The sequence below is a fragment of the Cotesia glomerata genome, linkage group LG2 (assembly GCF_020080835.1).
Source record: "Cotesia glomerata isolate CgM1 linkage group LG2, MPM_Cglom_v2.3, whole genome shotgun sequence".
Lineage (NCBI taxonomy): Eukaryota > Metazoa > Arthropoda > Insecta > Hymenoptera > Braconidae > Cotesia > Cotesia glomerata.
The window spans coordinates 26,578,494-26,601,931 of NC_058159.1; the positions used below are offsets into that span (position 1 = coordinate 26,578,494).

General features: G+C 29.6%; 1 long non-coding RNA gene across 1 annotated transcript in view; it reads right to left on the bottom strand.

The window, feature by feature from the left end:
* Positions 1–23,438, bottom strand: part of LOC123275539 — a 134,504-nt gene that overhangs the window by 23,389 nt on the left and 87,677 nt on the right. The window contains exons 4-5 of the long non-coding RNA XR_006511705.1: positions 17,121–17,170; positions 4,250–4,377 (exon numbers count right to left, since the gene is read on the bottom strand). This is a non-coding gene — a long non-coding RNA (uncharacterized LOC123275539). The remainder of the gene's footprint in view (positions 1–4,249; positions 4,378–17,120; positions 17,171–23,438) is intronic.

The window sequence follows — 23,438 nt, forward strand, 5'->3', positions numbered from 1 at the left end:
TGAAAATTATTCGCTCGCGTTAACATTTTATTTCCGAGCTTTTTAACGGTTTATTGACACTTTTATTAATAAATCTCGACTTAGAGTAGAACGTGATCAATGTGAATATTTAAACATGTTCGGTATATTAAATATTCAATTTTAGTAAATAAATTCATACACGTCATTGTCGATCCGTCAATTCATTTTTACGCTATTAGAAGAGATGAGCCTTGATTTAATTAAAATTTCAATTATCTATAAATTATTTATAGAAATTTACTTTTTCAGTTTTAATATTTTGTCTTTTCATAATGTACGTTAACTATTTATGTCAACTGCAGGAAAATGTTCATAAATTTTCATCATAAATAATCATCAATTCATCAGTATAATTTTTTTTTTTTTTAACATTAAAGGGGAACACCACTGTGACGATCGAAAAAAGAGGTGATTTTCGGGAATTTTTTTGACACGGAAAATAAAGGAATTTGGGGATCAGATCTTTTTTATTTTATTAAGGCTACGTTAAAGATTATTACCCTAAGTTTTTATTAAAAAATATTTAATTATTACAAAGTTATTAACTATCTCGTAGAGCACTAGAAAAAATTTCCCCCTCCATGGTCGGTTCGATAACTCAAAAATGGATTATCTGAAAATAAAAACCCAAATTGCTTTTTAATCAGTAAGGATGTAGTTATCGCACGTACGGAATTTTGAAAATTTTAATTTTTTAAAAAATGGCGACTGAAAATTTTCTCACTATTCTTACTGTTTTTTTTTTTTTTGTTTTAACCCGGCTAAAAAAATCTTTAAAATAAAAAATTTTTAAATTGTTAATAACTTTGTAATAATTAAATATTTTTTAATAAAAATTTAGGATAATAATCTTTAACGTAGCCTTAATAAAATAAAAAAAAAATCCGATCCCCAAATTCCTTTATTTTCCGTGTCAAAAAAATTCCCGAAAATCACCTCTTTTTTCGATCGTCACAGTGGTGTTCCCCCTTAATTATTTTAAGGAATTAATATTTATGCTCCAAAATTTTTAATCAATAAAATTTTTAGTAATTATGATAAATTTTCAGTTATTCCGGAAAAACTGAGAAAACTTTTAAAAATAGTCGCATTTTTATAATTATCATCAAATTAAAATTGAACTTGATAAAAAGTTTTAAAAAAATACATCGTAAGTTTCAAAATTTTCAAATTTGAAAATTAAATAATCATTTCGACAATCAAAAATAAATAAATTAATTAAAATATTAATTTAATGAATAAACTGCTAAAATAAAGAAGTTTAATTGATCAAAAGCGACTTACTTGTCGTGACGATTGCATCTAGTGTTTAAATATATAACTTTATATATTTTATATAAACATATATATATAAATAGTATTAGGAAAACAGAATATAACAGGAGGAAAACAGACGCTAACGTGTATACGGAGTAAAAGCGGCTCTCACATTCGTGACGAAATAGCGTATTTATGCTGCGCATAATCCCCCCATTCAGCGAATCCATCAATGCCCAAGCATTACCGGTTTCATTTTCCTATGGCGGTAGAGACAGAAAGACAGAACTACCGGAACGGGGCGACTACATCACGCAAAGTGAGCCCATGTAATAAAAATAAAAAAGTGGATAATGTATAGTCTATAGTTTTCTGTCCGCTGTTTCTTATACATGAGTATTATATGCATGTCCGTCACTATATATAAACCCGTCCCAGGATATCGCTCAATTTTTTATTCTGTCCTGTGTCTTGTGTCCTATGTCCTATGTCCTGGTACTCACCCTTGCCGAAATCCACGGGCTTAATATTCACCAAAAAAGCTTCACTACTATAGACTATGCATAATGTAAGGGATGAAATAGATTATTCCCAGTTTCCGGTCATCCAGTCTAGGCTATTGAAATTCTAATGCCTTCGTAATGGTTTCGCAGATCGAATACTGTTACTTAAAGGGTTTTACGCACTTAGTATTTAAAAAAAAAATTTTTAATTTTATTATGTATGTACATCGTGTTCCAGATGCCAAAAGAATGTATTACAGTAATTGATTGGGTTTTGTACAAAAAGACGTAAAAAAAATTTTTTTTCTTTTAAAAGCTTCGAAAACTTTTAAAAGTATAATTCAATGTTATTTTTCATTTTTATTTTTATTTGAGGTCATAAAATAAAAAAAAAAAAATAATAACTTCAACAATTATTTTGAAGAACTTCATTGTCTTGATTTAAGTTGAAAAATCCTTGAACATTTTATTAAAAAAATAGAAATAGTTGATACTCGCACCGCTGTGTAAAGCTTTCGGAGACTATTTTTACATTGAAATTTTTAACAGTGTATTAGATGAATTATTGATAAACAATTTTATTATTTTTAATTTTGTTTTATTTATTCCTTTATTTTTTTTAGGGAGTACTCCATTTTGCTTGTAAAGAATAAAAAAATATTTTTGGTGGCAATCGAAAAATTTTATCATTTTATTAAATAAAAATTTCTATTATAATATTGATTCATAAATTTTCATAAAAAAGTATTATAAAGTTTCATAATTTAGAAATTAAATCTGATTATTATATCAGCAAACAGATTTAAGTATTCATACACAAGTAAGTCCCACTCTTCTTACAGTAGATATTTATATTTATGGGCCAACGCCCCTGACACCAGAAAATAGAATCTTTAGTACTAAAACCGCACATTGGACCGGAGAATAGACGACCCAAAGGATAAAAGATAAAAGAGTCCTTACTCTAGCCTATTCCTATTTGCGAGGATTTACTGATAGGACCGGACTCGTGGTATCAGATGTGATGCGTGCTCGCGAAATGAAATCACGAGCGTAACGGGAACATTCGATAGGAAAAATAAAAAGAATCTCTTGGGTGAGACAAATTTGACGGTTGACTCTGCACATACGCAAGGGTAAATCTTGTTTTTTGTCCGGGTGTCATTTCAGCCGGAGCTGGAGCTGGAGAACAAGCGAGAACTGTTTCCTTTAACACCCTCGATCGTGTCTGGCCTCTTTCTTTACTCAGTCTCAGATAAACTATCAGTCACACCCTGGGACTTTTATTTCTCGCAATCATCCTTGCTTTGTGTTTATACTTTGTACACCGACACAACAAAAGTCACTTGACGAATATACGGATACATGCTGGATATACTCGTACAACAGAACGTTTGATGGCAGTCGGATTTTATTGCGAACATCACCGTTGATTGAAAGAACATTTCGCGTTTCTTTTGTTTTCAATAATCTGATGCTATTGCCCATAAACAATTCTTAATATTTTTACTCAAATTTACTCAAGGGGTAATATGTACGTACAAAATTTAGAAACTTTTTCAATGTATTATAAGAATAGTAATTATTAATTTAATACTGTATATCTTGCTTATGCAATTGATACTCACAAAAAATTTTAAATAATTACTCAAGACAATTCGATGAATTCCAAAATTAACCCATTTTTTTATAAAAAATAAAAAATTGATCATTATAGTTAATAAGAAATATATTATTTCCTTTTAACGATTTAATCCTTCAAATTAATTAATAATTTAAAAAAATAAAAAGTCATTGATATTGGTCCAATTTTTATCAGATTTTTAATTTTTGAGGTTTTATAAAATTTTTTAAAGTATTTTTAACATACCTTTCAAATTATTCGACCAAGGGCCCATATACAATTAGTGTGCTCAAAATAGAAAATTATCCGACATAATTTTAAGATAAATAAATCTAAAAATACTTTTATTCACCGTTAAATATTATTGATGCAATGGTTTTACATTTATCAAAAGTATTTTAATGATATTCAAGCATAAATTCTTGCTCGTCTCTAATCTGTCATTGGTCTATTGGAACGAAGTAAGTGAATAAATAAGAGAACAAACAAAAAACAGAACATCTACGACAAACAATTTGATTTATATCAAAATTAAATGTAAATTTTTTCTATCTCTATGAGTTTAAAATATCATCATTTGTTTACTATGCAAATAACCCGGATTTTTTTACAAGTTACTAGTCACGGAATGTGAGCCCAATTTACAGATTGTTTAGAATATCTGTTCCCGGGTCTCAACAGATTTCTGACAATGATAACACCGCCTAATCCAAATAAGCCCCACAAAAAAGGTATCCCAGGTCTCAAGTTAAATACCGACCAATCAAAAAGAAACTTAATACATATATCCTATAGATGTTATACATAGCATGTAATATAGGCATATAGAGGATAAAAAACTTACTATGATCGGCATTGTAAGCGCTGTTTGGTTAACCTCTCGAGTTGGTGCATCATTCAGTCTTCAGGCCCTTTTTTTATTTAGTGGATTGTATAATAAATACCTCTTCGACATACTACGCTCCGTTCCGGCTATTAGACAGAATGAAAATGTTCAACTTCAATATTAATATAAAATGTGGCATGGTGGGGAATGCCGTATAGTAACCAGGGCATTGTTTCCTTCATTTTTTTACACGAGACTGTACTAGACTCACCCCATCTCGACTAGCGTGACCTTATTTCCATACGAAGAATATTATATTATATTATTTTCTGATGTATGATGTAGAAGTATTATGTAGTAGTGTACAGTATCGCGACATCGGAATTCGACTTCCGGTGGGACGTGCGACCACCTGGTCACGAGCAGCGAGCAGCGATGCATGTTAATTGACAATGAGTGAGGGGGTTTTTATTTTTTTTCACTCTTTGTTTTTCATTTTTTAAGTTTTTATTTTTCTAAAACACGTGCGAGCTGGTCAGTGTCAGTGGATAGTGCTTCTGGGTTGAGTTGTGAACTTAATTGACCAACTGATGCTACTTTTCGTTACGGTGGGGCTCCATGTCGGGCAAAGCAAGGGTGAAATTGGTTTATTTAGATTTTGTTTTAGATAATAATTATACAGGGAATTTTTAAGTGCTGGTTAACGAGATAAAAAATTATTGCCGTGAAAATTTTGATGATTATCTGGGTGTGGATTTTTTGTGAGAAATAAAAAAGTACACATAAAAAAAAGAAATTGTAAAATTTCGTCATATTTTAGTTATAGATTTGTTCTAAGAACGTTTATCGTTACGTTTAAATTTACAATTTCACATTGATTATTTTATTAGCATGTATTATTTATTGATTATTAATTATTAAAATTTCATTACTAAGATATCATAGTTTATTTTTTTCATGTAATTTTATAAAAATAAAAGGTAATTTTAATAAGTGACTTTTATATCAATATCAAAACTCGTAAATCTTGAAGAATTTTTATGATCGTTATGATGATAGGGTTGTAAAATTTGTGATTTATATATTTATATATACACGTGCCTTGAGTTGAATTGTCAAGATTTATTCAAACATCATCCAGCGACTGGTAGCTGTATAACCATGGCTTTTGCAAGTGGTGATAAAGATCAAGGGACATTATACAGATTTGTCGGTCGGATTGGTTTTACGATTTTTCCGCCGGCGTCGAACGTCATCTTCACGTGTCCTCCTTGTTTTTTTTATTATTTTCGTATAGAATAGGAACTATGCCACCGAAAGCTCTTTCTTCTTTATTTTTTCCTACTTTTTATTATTTCTTCCTTTTTATTTCCATAATTTAATTATCTTCTTTGGGTTTATGGCTCGCGGGCTCCCGACACCATCGTCCTCGACAGGGTCCGACCATATATGCTGTATTTCCGCATAAATTCTGTACAAGACATAACATCACAATATCGCATTTGCTTTCCTGACATACAAAGTCACTTTATACACTTAATATATGTTTTATATATACGTAGACGAGGTGGTTTATGATATATTTAAATATGTACACCTATTTCCTTTATGTTTTACTGGGACAATAATAATAATAATAATGATAATAATAATAATAATAATTTTACTAAATGAATGATGTGAAGATCGGTGGTTTTAAATTAATAGGTTTTAGCAAATTTAACCATGAACCCCGATCCAAAATTCTTGAAGAATTACTAAATTTTTATTATTACTTCTTCACCATAACATTTTATCGGTATGAGGTCTCATACCATCAGAGAAAATTCAGGTGAAATTTAACAATTAAAATTCGTTTTTCGACAATTGTTGTTAGAGAAAGATTTTCTTACTCAGTGTAACTTTTTTCAGCAACTGAAACAAAAATTCAGACAGCCCAGACCAGGACTGTTATGGTGAAGAAGTAATAATAAAAATTTAGTAATTCTTCAAGAATTTCGGATCGGGATTCATGGCTTAATTTGCTAAAACCTAATAATAATAATAATATATTTATTTATTTATTTAGCCCTTGGCTATATATATATATATATATATATATATATATATATATATATATATATATATATATATACATTTTAATTTGTCTCATATATAATATTCATAAAATTTTTTTAAATCAATTAATAATTTGCAAATAATAATAAACAAACCATACATTAATAATTAATAATTAACAATTTACAAAAAAATATACAATTAATACAATCATGTTAATTCTATCTTATAATTCTGTACATCACTTTTTGTCAAAATAGATAATAAATTATCGATATTGTTTTTAATGTAATGAACTAAGTGTCTTTTAAATAAATAATAAATAACAATAATAATAATAATAATAATAATAATAATTTCCATTTTATTCCGAAGATCGGTGATTTCATTAATTGAAAAGTTCAGTAATTCAAAGCCAACTTTCCCGATCCAAATTGACGGTAGACTAAATTTTAATTTTTACTTATTATCTATATTTTCACCACATTATTGTCGGTATGAGCACTCATACCATCCTTGGGTGAATATATCTAACAATTAAAAATCTTTATTTAATTAAGATTAAGCAAAGATGTTATATTCTTTACTCAGTGAAACTTTTTTCGGCCACCGAAAAAATAACTCGGAAATGCTCAGACCAGGAATCGAACCTGGATCTTTTAGTGTCGCGCCAACTGCTCTTAGATATATTCACCCAAGGATGGTATGAGTGCTCATACCGACAATAATGTGGTGAAAATAGATAATAAGTAAAAATTAAAATTTAATGAAAATTAAAATTTAGTCTACCGTCAATTTGGATCGGGAAAGTTGGCTTTGAATTACTGAACTTTTCAAATAATAATAATGATAATAATAATAATAATACTTTAATAATAAAATATTAATTAATTACCAACTGAATAAAATGTTATAGATAATTAAGTTTGAAAATTACGTGACTTAGTGGTTATAACTTCATCTCCATAAATTTAATGGATACACAGATACATTAAAATAATCCAGTATAAGATGATTGTGTATTACGTGTAAATTCAAAGTTAAGTATGAAAGAGAAAGTAATATGAGTAAAAGAGAGTACTATATAATACACAAGTAAAGTATAAGTAGAATAGAAGAGGGATTTAAAGCGCGGAGTCGCGAAATGACACACCCCATTATATATTATACAACTACAACTATAACTATAACTCTAACTACGACTGTATAATATATATAATATATAATATATAATACATTTAGCAGCAAACAGGTATATACATACAAATTCTCTGACGTATTTGTGTACGGCATAAATATATAGAGTCATGAAATCGTAAACTAGTTGGGTGGAAGGGTTAAATCTTGAGCGTTAAATGGGACAGGACAAACTTTCGCGGAAACTTGGAATATCGTAACATTTCATAGCCATCTACATTCTGCTTATAAAGCTGTGCAGAATATATACTATATAATGTATAAAATAGTGTATGTATATGCAGACTTGGATGTGAGGATGTCAGAGCCCATTGTTCTTGCAGCAGCGCACATCTCTCATTCTTTGCCGAAGAAACTGTACTGAGACCATTTTATGATGATGCATAAGAGAAGACGAGCTACTAATTCTGGAAAAGGAATTAACGCAGTACATTTGCATCTCCAAGTTTTCACAGAGTCTAAAGACGCTAGACTATTGTAAAAATTATTATTATTATTATTTTTATTATTGTACAATAGACGGTAGAGAGCTATTATGTCACTGAGACCAGTTATTTTCAAATGCAAATAACTTCATTTGCAAATTGAATTATTTTGTGAAAAATTAACTTTACTACTAAACTTTGATCTTTCTTTTATACTGCGCTTGTTATTCTTCTTCTTTCTTTTCAACAAAGTGTAATATAACTTTCATTTATTTTATTGTCTCTATTTTGAACTTCTCAACTATCTTTTTAATTTAAGAATTTTTTTCTACTACCCGTAAAAAAAATTTCTGATGTCCTGTTATAGCCAATTTCCATGTATGCAAGATTTTATTTCAATAAAAAAAAATGTATTTTTTTTTAAATACATCAGAATTTTCCTACAAAAAATTTATAGCCTCCCTATTTTTCCTCATCGAATAAAAAATAATCCAATTTCACCCTATGGCCCCTAATATTTTAAATGACCCACATTTCCGATGATCGATAGCTCAATTATTCACTCAGACTGTGGCCGTCAAAGAATTCCATTATTAAATTATTTGCGGTCAGTTGTTACGTGAAAAAAATATCTATATGTTATTATATAAGATAGTAATTAATCACAAATATTAGTATTGTAAAAAAATTCATTTTTTGTTGTACAAACAAAATTTTTGGAACGTCAAAAGATCATTAGTTTAAAGTAACATTTTTCACAGCTGCTAAATCGAGTGGAATGAATAATTGATTATTATGTGAAAGTAAATAATACCCTTCAGTATTATTATCTCTCACATTGGCCAAAATTCGCAGACACAGACTGGTATTTTTCACAGCGGAACGAACCCTTTCATCGTTTTTTGCGCTAACAATATCTGTTACGCGCGATCGACTCATAATAATTGCCACCACTTTTAACATAAATATATGTATAGAATCTAAAAGCTCTTTTTTGAGTGGTTAAGGCAGCATCCGACTCTCAGCCCTTTAACTTGTTACCAGCGAGTTCCGGCACTGACTTTAAATTCATTCTTGCGTTGATTGTTGCGGCAGCGGTATTATCATTGTTATTATTATCATTATTTTTACTAATACTATTATTATTATTATTTTTGCTGTTATTATTATATTGAAAAAAAAATAAATAAGAGTAGATTCGTGCACGCACATTACATTGTCCCCGCATCTGTTAGTCTATCTGTCCTGTCGTTCAGGAGGGAACGTCGAGGGGAGTAAGCGGAAAAATATGAGAAGAGAGGACGAGGGGTGAAACGCTAGTTCAATTTCATTATCGGGTATAATTTTAAAGTGGCTGTCACAGCCAAGGGGTGATGTCTAACATTTTGAAACTTAAGTTTCCCTTATGAGTGACTGACAGGCTCAGATGAATCCGCGACCGATCACACGCTGCGCTGAATCATCATTTCTACTGTATGTGTGTTTTGTTATCCTCCTATCGGGTCTTTTAGCACGAGCAATCTGACAGAGGGTGTGTTTAATTAATTGAGAAATTCTTTTCTTTTATTAATTTCATTTCGAATTTTTTTTACATATTATTATTACTAGCAGGTCGCCCCGGCTTCGCACGGGTATTTAACGAAAATTTTTAAATTAATTACAGCTTAGATGTAATATAGCCTATGTCACCTGGAGATAGTGTAGCTTCCCAACGGTGAAAAAATTTTTTAAATCGGTTCAGTAGTTTTGGAACCGATTCAATTTAAACAAACAAACAAACAATTAAATTTCACCTCTTTATAATATTAGTATAGATTATTTTTAATTCAATTTTTTTATTTTAAAATTGGTGGTTTTAAGTTTTGATATAACGGCGAAAGTATTAGGCTTAGAAAAAAAAGTATATATGTACGCTTTGAGAGTTTTAAAACCTAACCCATCCTAATTCGCTCAAATTCAGACGCAGAAGGATCTAACGTTGAAAATTGTCAATGAACTCTTTGAGAGTTTTAAAACCTAATTCACACAAATTCGCCCTAATACGCTCAAATTCAGACGCAGAATGATCTAACGTTGAAAATTATAAATGAACTCTTTGAGAGTTTTAAAACCTAATTCACACAAATTCGCCAAAATTCGCTCAAATACGGACACAGAAGAATCTAACGTTGAAAATTATAAATGAACTCTTTGAACACTTATTAAAAGTTACTACCAAATTTGGAGTCTGTAGGAACTACAGTGTGAAACTTAAAAATTTTTATTGTTAATACCTACCTCCGTAATCCCCTGGAGGAATTTCTTAAAATCCGTTCTTAGCTGACCTCTACATGGCAAAAGTAATATTCCTACCAAATTTCAAGTTTCTAGGTCTGATGGTTCCCGAGATATAGTGATGAGTGACTATATAGATAGGAATCTCTTATAGTAATATAGATTATTATTTTGGTTAAAAAATAATTTTTCAATGCTTCAATATGGAAAGTTGAAAATTATTGTGTGCTAAATGAGCTCACATACAAAGTTCATTCAATAAATAATAAAACCAATTAATGTAATAATTCAATAGCATGTGGTGAGTAATTAAATTGAGCAAAATGTCGTTAATATGCCCATAGATTTGCGTGTAATTACATCGTAAATAGAATATTATCGAGTGAAATCAATGACAATGTGAATAATGTTATATCGCTGGAAGCTACACTGAAAACAATAACTACCACGATTAATTGATAATTTAATTAATATTCTTGTCGAATGATAATCCCCTGAAAAAGCTTACAAAGGGATAATACATGACAAAATAATTGACATCAAACGACAATACAGCGCTGTAATAGTAACAGGATTAAATAGCTTTAGGTTACGTATAAATAAGCATCATCATTATTATTATTATTATTATTATTATTATTTTTTTTTTTTTTTTTTTTAATAATAAAAGATCCACCACCAAAATTACTCAAGTGTATTTTTATTTGGCATAAATAAAATTGTAAAGAAAAAAAATTGAACAACGATAAGGAGAACGAGCTTGTTATTTTCACACTCAGTGGGAACCGAGCACAGAAAGATCAGAGCTTAAGGAGCTGACAAAATAAAGGAAAAAATAAATAAAAGCGAACAGTCGACTGAAGAATGAGAATCCATTGAGTTACCCCACGCTGACATGGGGGTTGTCTATAACAAGGGGGTGTTTGGATCGTTCCTAACAATTTTCCTTTGAGGTTTGGCGCAGTTTGTCGTTTGAGAAACTCTGATCGGAGATCGCGACGACGTCACTGTCAATCGACACAAAAGTGACCATCAAACGGCAACTGATACGTACCATTATCTGTTTTCTCACAATAATGCAATATTTTTATCTTTATTCGCGATCGTGGGTGTGTGTTTTCCGGTGTCATAAAGATAACAGATAAAGGAAGTTAAGTTAAATACTAAATTCTAATGTCGCGACAATATTTGTCTTGAGTCTTGAAACAACCAGAGAAAATAATAAATGAAATTGGGGTGGAACATAACGGTGTTATCGAGCGTAAGAAGGTAGTTAAACTTTTTGAATTACACTGCTATCTAAAAATATTATTATTTGTGTTCAGTTGAGTATTATAATACCTTGGCTTGTTTATTTATTAGCTTTTATTTCAGTAATTTTAGATTTTTTGACAAAATAAAAAGTAAGAGGCTAATAAAAATACTTAATTTAAATTACAATATGTATTTTTTCAAACTTTAATTGTTATTCAAGTGCGGACATCTCTTAAAATGGACAGATTTTACTTTATTGTATTATTGTAATTATTCCTTTTAATGCAATTGATGTTAGAGTTAAGATTTTACTGTAATAATTATCAATTGCTGATGTAAAAAGATATACTGAGTTATTTTTACAATGTCGGGTTTAATAATTGTAAGTTTTTATTTAAATATAAAAATAAAAATTATTAAAAAAGAAATATTGATACATACAAAATAATTATTTTTTTCAAATTTTCGTTGATTAAAAGATCTACTATGGTAAATATGAAATAAAAAAATTTCAAAGATAATACAATTATTTGTACGCTCATAATTGATATCAATGTTGTAGTTAGTAAAGTAAATATTATTTTAATAATTTTTTTTTATTTTTTATTTAATATTTACCCTCGGGGTTCGTCGTAAATCGAAGTTTGAAACTAAATTGCCGTTAGCACTCTATCATCGGTACCGCCGAATTATATTGCACCATCGCGAGTAATATAATAATCATGAAAACTGCAATTGGCGAACTAAACGAGAACAGGCCAACTAGTTTCGTTGTTCAGCAATAAAATAGTTGTGATTTATAGATAACAGCGCTTCATTAAAATAAAAATAAAAAAAGTAGACTTTTTGCAACAAAATATAACTTTTAAAAGCCTGTGAAATGTGAAACAAGTGAATTATCATTAGTGTAAGATGATTTGGAGAATTCAACGTGAGCAATCTCACAAAGAAGGGACGAGACAAAATCATTAGGGCGAAATGTTGTCTTTGATCCCGTCACGATCCGACTCACGATGCTTTTAGGATCATGTCCAAGATGAGACTGAATCAAAGAGAATATAATCCTCTAAATTGATATTGCTTGGCTGTTCACTATTTTCTAACTTGTGCCACAATCGTAACACTAACAGCAATAATAGAACCAAAATTACTGTTTTGCTATCACAGGAAATTCTTGGCCCGCATATTGTCACAATAACAGCCCTCATCTTCTATGTAGTTAAGTGTACGGCAGTTCTATAAAGAAGAAACTAGGGCAGCTTTAAGTAGCATGGAAAAAGTACGAGAAAAGAAAGAGCGAATTATGGATAGGGGCTGAAGGACTATCCTACTGGTATTATCATTAGTGGATTCTCGAGGATTTTAAGGAACGGAAAAATCTTGTAGAACACGTTATAATTCTTATTTTTAAATAATCTTCATTGACCTACATTCACGGACAATGTTATTAATTACAATTAGCAAGCTACAGTTACTATGTGACTGCCAAGAATTACGAACTATGCATAAAAGAACTTTAACTTGATTTTTCGATACTTTTGATTACAATATATATAGTTTGGGTACTTTTAAAATAAATTATAAAAATAATATGGCTGTGATAGGAACATTGGAATTATCAATGGTTTAATCAAAAAATTTTATGGAACAATCTTTTACTACCAACAAATTCTTCAAAACTCCTTCAAAAACTTGACTTTCATCATTATTTCATCAATTAACCTTATAAATTAATTTAATTCAATGTTTTAGGTGAAAATTGACAATGAATGAAAATGAAAATTTTTTCAAAATAATGTTTTTGTCAAAAATATTGATGTAATTTTTTATTGACGCGAAACTTTATAAATATTTGCAATGTAAAATTGACATTTTTAGGGTAGCAGTTTTTGTAATTTAAAAAATTAAATTTACAGAAATGTTTATTAAACAGGAGTAAAACTGTAAATTTACATATTTTTCTGTAATGATGATAAGACTTTTAGCAAGATTTACCTCCTGAAATTTATAATTCTCTTGGTTTAGAATCTTTTAAGACGAGAGTATTCGATTTCCTTATGAATCTTGAATAACAATAAAATAGTGAGCTGGTTAATATGATAAAAAACGTTATGTCCACTTGAATATTATGTAAATTTTATATTTTAAGCTACCATGTAAATTTTATATTTTTATTATGTGTGTATTAGCCATACTTATGTGAAGTATAACTTTATATAAATCATTTTTGCCATTCGGCTTCGCGCCTTGGCATTTAAACCTAATAAATAAATAAATCAATAAATAAACTTTTTTTTTCGCATGAAATAATTTTTTTGCCAAAAATGTATAGATATTTTTTATTGACCTGAAACTTTATCAAATAAGAGTCATAAATATATTGATTAATAAGAAGTTAGTATACAAAGTTTCATATCATTAACAAAACAGAAAATTAAGCTGTCAGCTGAGTAAAATGAGTAATATAGTGCGTATAAATGCAAATGATAAATTAAAAGATCCACCGAAAACAAAAAGTGTAAGAGACAAAAGCGAAGAGCGAGATACTGAGCGCAATAATTTATCAAGTTAGCGTCTGATTTAGATTGCATGAAATGCGTCTCGACGATATGAAAGCCTTGGTGGTGAAGGGTTGATAAAGCCTCATTCACCGCCTCCCACCTCCCGCGGCAAATCCCACTACCCCGTTCCCAAACCTGAACCTGGTAGGTTATGTTTAACGGGAAATCGTTCTGTTGTATCCTTGCATCCCCAGAGAGTATACCGAAGAAGATAGTGCGACGTGATGAACGGTCTAACCGTCGTATAAATTAACTTCCTGTGACAGTTAGATTAATTGTTGGTTAGTGCGTTCATCGGTGCGTTCGTTGGTACGTTTGTTTTCGCAGCCGGCCTCTCGGTGTTGGTACTCGCCGGAATCATCATCATCATCACCATTTTCATCACTACGCTGCTGTTCAGAGTCCAGAGTAACAAATATTCTGGAATTTTCGTTCGCGTTATCACAAACCGCAGTATCAACCGCGACATTCGTTACTCTGCAACGCTGCACAACCTTTTAAAATCTCTTTTTACTCAACAGAACAGCCCGGTTCAGTTGCCAACTTTGTTAATTGAATACTCGAATCATGTGTTGCATTCCTCGCTAAAATAAATCTCACATTTATTTTCATTGTTTTTTAAATTTTTTTTGTTGAATATTTCACTTGATTTTTGAAATTCCGACTGCTAAATTTTATTTATTTTGTTTTTATTTAAGACTAGCTGACCCGGTGAACTTCTTATCTCCTACAATATATTTTGTTACACCTTTCGATCAGCGATTGTCAATCTTTAAACTCTAATCTACTTCGATAAAGAATAAATACTGGGTGTATGAAGTACGGTTAGAATTTTGGCAAGTTATTAAATAAAAATCGCTTCTTCTTATCGCCTGAAAATCAAGATCCCAAAAGATCAACACTGAATTTATGAAATTTTTTTTTTGTCCATATAGACAAAATATAGACGATTAACAATTTTAGATCTGTCGATTTCCTTAGCTGAACTTACGGGTTTTTCAAAAATTTTATTCTTTTGAAAACATTCCTGAATGACAGCGAACAAAACAAAAAAAAATTTTGAAAATCGGTCCAGCCGTTTTTTAGTTTTAGCGAGACTAACGCACAGCAATTTATTTTTATATATATAGATTCAATTTTTCAGATTAAATTAATTTTAACAAAATTTGTTTTTCTTGACATTAAAATATTTGTGTGATTAAGATATAAAAATTTTAGGATAGTAGGATAAATAATTAACAGTATTATATTAATGTGTTTTTGTCATAAATAAAAAAATTGTTTTATCATAAAAAAATAAATTTAAATTCTTAAAAAGCTCACTCCAAAAAAATTACTTTACTGAGTATTAGAAGTAGAGAACAATTAAAAAATGTAAATACGAAAAAATTCTGTTTGTTTATATTTTTGAGAGTTAATTTTGAGCAAATTCTATGACCGTTTAAATAACAATCGATAAGAAAATTTACCCAACATATTTTTGATTCCTACCGAAAATAATAAAAAAATTAACCATAAAAAACACCAGCTTTGTATTAACGCAAATAGATCGTAATTTTCATAAGAAAACCCATAAAATAAAACAAAGAATAATTTTGGATAAAGACAAGTTATTTCATGGAACGTTAAATTTCCATGTCTTTAAAAAATAAAAACATAAATACAGAGGAGTTATAAAAAATAAAAAGCATTGCAAGTCGTTATAGTATGCTATTTGATCGATTCACCGCGATAAAACAGAGCCATAAAACCGATCGGAATCGCATCGGGGTAACTTTGAACTTAACCGGGAGAGAAGAATCCTTAGAGCTTGCATGACGCAGTTAAAAAGTCGTTCAATTGGGCACAAATACACACGGTTTGCGAAATTCACGATTACATTGTAACCCAACAAAACGATTGTCAGCTTCCGGGCTGAAAAAGTCCACTGAACTATCTTACATGGCAAGCAAGAGTAGGAATAGAAGTTGTATAGAGTCGTAATTTTAACGGCTTGAGTTTGTATTTTGCTTTTACCATTTACTGCCGAGTTCTGCACGGTTTTACATTAAAAAGGCCAGTCGGCTTCTGCTGGATAAATAAAATTATTTATATCTATTTTTATATACATATATATAGAAGCAATAAGTAATTCTGGAAGAAGATACAAAGAGCGATAAAAATGTCAGGGTTAAATGAAGATATTAACTGTCCCCCGAGAAAAATATTTCTAATTGCCACGCAGCATGTCCTTTAATAAAAATTTTTATGTCCTAATCCGAAGCTTCTTTATGTAAGAAATAATATATATGTATTTTATTGTTGGCATTTTTTCGGGTGTCATATTCGGACAGCTCGTCATAAAATGAAAACAAACTTCCAGTTAATCGTAACTAACGGCACGGATAAAGTTATATGTTATTAAAAACAATTATTAATTATTGTATGGGTTTATGTTTGGTAGCTAGAGATCTTTATATGTGAATTTTTATTATCTTTGTGGACTTACCGAAAACCTTTTATGTACGTTTCATAAAATTCAATACACAGAGAGTTATTCAATGTGAAAGTTATGTGACGAACATTAAATTATAAGTATGAAAAAATAAGTACAGACGGAAAATAGTCTTGGGGTTACTTAACGTTTAGTCAGACGATTGTGGAGATACTATAAAAATATTTAATGTGTTCAACCTCGTATTTAAGACATTTCATTTTATATTCTATCTTGTTTTAAAACTGATTTTTTGGGGGGTATACTGATGAAAAATAAAATTATTTGAGTGAAAAGAAATATTGTTGAGATTAAAATTATTTTGAAGACAACCGATTATTGAGTTTAAAAATTTTTTGCAAAATATAATTTAGCCAAATTAGAATAGATTATTAAAAAAGTTACTTTCCGGCCGGAGGGCAGAAAAGTTACTTTCTCGAATTAAAAAAACTTATATTGTTGTTAAAACTGGATGAAGCATTCTTCGTTAACATTGTTTAATGAATTTTTGTTTTAAAACTGTACAAAAAAATGATATTGTTGATATTTTATCAAATTTTAAATTCAAATATTTAACAAAGAATAAAACAATATAACTATTTGGATCTAGGAACGATTATTAAATGTCCATTAAAGTAATTACTCACCTATTAAGGTGCTCCCCGAGGCGTAGCTGGTGGATCTTGATCCGTGTTATCTGCAGCAAAAATATTAATCGTAAATGCGTAGCGTAATAAAATAAAATATAAGATAAGAGCAGCGCCTAAGGTTATGGTCATAAATAGCCGAGTATTAGTCACGATGTGTCTCTATACATTATATTATGCTGTGTTGTGTTATGTTTAGAGATCAAAAAATCGTGTTATTATGTCGTATTGGTTTGTTGAAGTTGCTGAGTTGAATTCATTGCTGAATATACTTTTGAAAGAGAAAAGAAGCATCAGTATGCCGAATAGAAGTGTCAGCTGTAACTTTTATTGGTTATAAAGCTCAAGATATTATGCTGAGCCAGAGTAAATCCATTTATGCTTTCTATACTCTTAAACTTTTATAGTTAACATTTAACATTTTTGGTATTGAGATTCGGGTTCAAAATTGAATTTTTGGGTCTATCGATCTAAACTCAAAATTGATTTAATTTTTCTTTCTTCAGAAGATTGAAATGTCACGATATGCATCGACATATGTGATATAACAAAACTTGAAAGAGAAAGAATGAGAATTGTTGGATAAATAAGCAAAGAACGTTATCAATTTATTATATTTGATATTTTATGGACGAACTGTCTGACCTGTTCGAAAGATAAATTTATGGCTTCCAGACTATGCACCTTGTGCTATGAATATGCTGCTTTGAATTTTTATTATTATTATATTTTTTTTTTTAATTTATGCACGTGTATGGATTATAAAAAGGTAAAAAAGGTCCAAAAAAGGTGCAATAGGGTAAGAGTGAGAAAAGAAAATGTATTTATATAATAAGGATAAGAAACTGTAAAGAAATGTAAACTGAATCACGCGAGCCGGCCAGTCGATGAATCACACACTTTAGTTCCTTAGCTGGCATTCCTGGTCAATGATCCTTTTCTCGTAAATGACACTGCTGTTATGCTTATTATGGTTTTTCTTTGTTGTTTTAACAAAATATTTTTTTAAAATTTGATTTTTAAGATTTAGAATCATTTCATTTTCAAGTTAATAATGCTTCATAGAAGAAAAATCATTTTATACATGATAATGAAGTTTTTAGACTGAAATAAATTCGCTTTAAGGTAGTTTGGGTGCCAAATGACTTCAACTTGACCCCATATTTTTTTATATTCATTCGAAAGATTATGATTTAATACATCTATAGAGAAAAAATCAGATTTTTTTACTACACCGTTTAAGAGATATAATTAATTGAAGTTTTACGAAAATACACGATTTCTTATGAGTGTCCTTGTTCAATAATTCCGGAAATGGAGGATTTATAAAAAATCGGCCAACTTGACCCCATAACAAAAACTTTCCAATAGATAGAACAATGTTTTATACATATTCTTTCAAAATTTGATAACGATTTACCACATAGTTTTAATTTAATTAATTTTTTAATATCAAAAATTGGTTTCTATATTTGTTGTTTGTTGGAGACATTACTCCCCCATCTTTATCAGGGTAAAAATGGCGACTTCTCGGAGCGCGGCAAATTTGAAATTGAAATATAATCATAAAGTTTTTTTGCATTAAAATAAATTGTTATTAAACATACATTAAAAGTTCACGTAAATTATTGCAGATTTAACATATTGAAGTGATATTTGCAAATTTAAACAATAAATGAACACCGTGAGCAACTTTTTTAAGTACCGACCTTACATAACCTATAACAGTTGTTATTGTTTTGTAACAGCCCAGTATTTGTCAGTTGATATTTTAATAGTTATATTATTATAATTATTTAACCATAATTATCAATTGAATTTATTCAATTAAATTCTGATTAGAAATAATTTTATGTTTTATGCTATTTTTCGAGTGATAACTTGCAAAAAAGAAAAAAAAATATCTATTAATTTGACCTCGGATTGCGACGACCAAACTACCTTAATTTTAACCAATGATGAGTTGTATCTCATTTTTTGCGAGTTTTGACTAATGACTGATTTCAAAACTTTTATATATTTTTATTTAGAGGATTATTTTGTTTTTAAGTCTTGTTGTTAAATCCTAACGTAAAGAAATAAATAAATTATTAACGTTGCAAGATTTAACTTAATGAAATTATTTACTTTAATGTTACTAAAATAAAAAATCATTTAATCATAAAATTTTTACAAAAAAGAAGTAAAGCTTGGTTATAAAGGTGCGGTAATCTAAATAATAGACATCTGACGACACAGATACGAGTACAATTAAACTGTGAATTAGTGACCGCGGCTTGGGGGTTATTACGTCATAACGGCATGAGCACCTGGAGGCAATTGCCCGTATTGAAGCGACGAAACCTGTCATTCGATTTATAGCCCGTCTGCACCGTCGATCGCTCGTCGGGCCAGACGTAGACGCAGACCGATATACAAATTTACAGGCAAAGTGCCCCACTATTCCTCACTTTACTGTACTAAACTATACTATACTATACCATAGTGCGACTACGCCATTATATGGCATACGATGCACTATGACGTACATTATACGAGTACCACACTATACTGCTCCATTCGAGATATATATGACGCGACGATATACTTGGACGCTCGTTTTGCCGTATAGACGGCGAAACGAGGCCAAATTTCGCGCGTTATGCTGATGACGTTAGCTCCCAGACTATGGCTACTGTTCGTCTGGCTCGTATCGTTAATGTCGTTGATATAACGTATATTTTAATTGTTACTAATGCCGTTACCATCATTGCTGCGGGATGTGAGTCAAGTTTTCATCTATTCACGGAGAATTTTTAGTTTTTCCCCTAATACATTTATTTACCAAAATTTTATTATATTTTCCCTTAAAATTAACAATCAAATACATACTTACATTATTATCACAAAAAATTATTAATTTTTCTATTTACTACCATGGTTATTAAAACAAATCTTCAGGATAATGAATTAAATTCTTTAAGCTGATTTTATACTTAATAATTAAAAGAATCAATAAATTCAGATGATTTGAAGGGTTCAGAATGAAAATAAAACAGTTTTCATTTGAAATATACTATCTATTGTTTAATTAATTATTTAGACAAGTTTGACAATCTTTTAAGGTTATGGGTCCAGTTTCTTTGATAAAAAATAAAGGCTTACTTGAGCCAAGAAAATTAATGAATACGATCAAAATAATTTAGGCCGAAATAAAATTTTTTTTTAAATCAAAAAATTTCGACTAATGACTAACTTGAAAACTTTCATGTATTTTTATTGAGAGAATCAATTATAAAGAACATTAACGCAAAAATTGCACCAAAGAAGTTTTAAAAAAAATTAACAATGCAAGTTTTTAAAAATATAATTATAGCATAAAATCACTTTTTCAAAATCAAATAAAATCATTCAAACCAAAAAAAATTTCTCAGCTTAAGAATTTTTCTACTTAAATCAAGACGATGAAGCTCTTCAGAATAATTTTCTTAATTCATGAATTTATCACTTAAAATTAATTTTTTCCAGTATAAATGTTATTTTTCTTGTTACTACAAAAAATGTAATTTTTCAATTTTTTTTTTTTATGTAACAATCTATAATTGGCTCATTATATCATACCTTACTAATAATTTCATAACTTAAAATTAAACAGACAACCTCCCTATAAATATCCCGTAATTTAATCCAAGTCAACATTCTATTGTCGCATGTTTCTATTATATCAAACTGACGTATGACATATGCATGTACGAATAGCGACTACTATACCAGGAAAGAAAGAAAAGGCTAGTTTTATCTCTTCAATGTATATATTTACCAATATGTACAAATGTATGTAGGTGGGTGTATTCCACATATCCACAGCCTGGACAAAGATCTACGGCTGATAGTTCATCCCTGATACACCTGACGCCTGTTAGCGTGCACTAGACATGTCTAGCTCGAGTTACCAGCTCAAACTTTCTGTACTCCTAATACAGATATACATATATATTTATATATTATATATCTATATTTGTATATAAATGTAGATCCATGTATGGAAATAGATGGATTTAGATATACGTATGTGTTATATGGTGACTACATGTTAGTATGCATTGATATGGATAGAGACAGTCGGACGTGTGTGAACACAATGGGTGATTCCAATAGTAACCCTGCAGGCTAGTCATTGCTCGGTATAAGCTCCTTCACTCATACTCAACTAAACTCTGTTCTGTTCTCTACTCGTATCCTCTCCACTCGGTATAGTAGACTATAACTAACTATAACTATAACTATACAGTTCCAGTGTCTTCTGTGTTCTACTGTTGTTACTGATTTGTCGTAACGATCATGACTAGGCTACCATTCTAGTCGTACCGGACGATTCACTCAATCCTGATTAGCTTGTCGGGATGATGACGCTTTCAACTTGATCTAATCTCGGGAATTAAGCTTATCAGGTAGTGAAGCCGATTGTCTGACGTTTTAGTGTAAGTATGATTAAACGTATCACCGAGTTTGTTTAATTTAAAATAAAAAAATTTATTTTCAATTCAAAAAATTTAACTAAGTGAATAATTTCTGATTTTAATCTATTTTTGACAGAAATTATTCAAGTTTTAGATTCTTTTATTTTTATTTTATTTTATTTTATTTTATTTTATTTTATTTTAATTAATTACTGTATTGATAGAAAAATTTATTTAATGTTATTTTATTTAGAAAAAATTTCAAGTATAAGTTTCTTAATTAAGGAGAATTTGATTCCCGGCTTCACTGATGATGATTCCAATCGTTAAAATTTGGAGTGCTTTAAATCTAAACCTAGTCTGACACCTACTTTAAAATTTCTTGTCTACTTTTATTTCACCTCATTTTTTATTGGTTGTAAATAGCTGATGACATTTCCCAAATCTTTTGATTGTTTTCACTGTTCTGTTAGCGAAATCTAAATATTGTTATAAAATCCATTTAAATATGTTTATACTCTTTCATATACTTTATATTCTTATATTTTTGTATTTTTGCCATTCGGCCATTGCCTTGGTATTCAAATTAAATAAGTAATAATAAGTAATTTTTTATTTATTTATTAAATATTTTATGGGAGAAAATAATATTTTAAAAAAATTAAAAAATAGTTAATAACGGTTTTTATCTGTTAATAAATATTCATTAAATCGTCTAATGTCACAAAATAATTTATAAACAAAAACATTTCTTCACAATCACAAAAACCTAAAAGTTTATTAAATCCTTCATAACAGAATTAAACATACACAATACACCAGAATACTTACAAAGTGTATCTCTTACCAGACTTCCGTCATTAAATTCCCTTAATAATTCATTTTAGTAACAACTCTCAAGACAAAGGAGATAACTCTATTTCCATAATAAAATTTCAAAGTTTTTTCTCTCGAATAATTGATTCAATTCTTACTTTTTTCTTCTATCTTCTTTCCCATAAAAATAATAAAATATTACATCCTGTGCTTTCTTATATATTACTTATTACTTATAACGGCATTATTATCGATCTCAATGTATTACATTATGCCTGAACAAAAAGTGCTATCAAAACCAGCCAATACTGATCTACTTTTTAAGTTAGTTATTTCCTTATAATAGATAATACAAACAGTAAAGTTATATAAACCGTAAATACCTAGATGCTTCCTAATTTACTTAATCCTTCCGGGATGAATTTCACTCCACTTAGGATTTTAATTATATTATTTTCGTAGAGTAATTTTTTTACAAATATTCATTAACAATTTTGCATATGAAATTTGTTTCAGCTAAGTAAAAAATTTCTTTTAGTCTAAAACTTAATACTTAAATGTTTATCAAATTAAAATCCATATTCATCCAATCAAGAGTGCTTAATTTTTAACTTCCCGCTACGAAAATCGAAGATTTTCAAAAATCGGGAAGTTATTGTTTTCACCCCGTTTTGCAAAAATCGAGTTTTCATCAGATCTCGACGTTTGAAGATCACAGGAAGCTTCCCTGACTATCCCCGCGAGGTTGTCACGGCGTCTGTATGTATGTATGTGTGTGTGTGTGTGTGTGTGTGTGTGTGTGTGTGTGTGTGTGTGTGTGTGTGTGTGTGTGTGTGTGTGTGTGTGTGTGTGTGTGAAAGTATGTGAACCGCTTATAACTTTTGAACGGCTTGACCGATTTCATCGCGGTTGGTGCCATTCGAAAGGACTTGACCAAACTTAGATTTTGAAAACTATTTGGACCGATTCAGATCAATAGATTTTGAGAAATCTTCAAAAAACTGAAAAAAAAATTTTTTCAAATGTGGTTTTTTTGGAATAACTTTTAAACGGCTTAATAGTT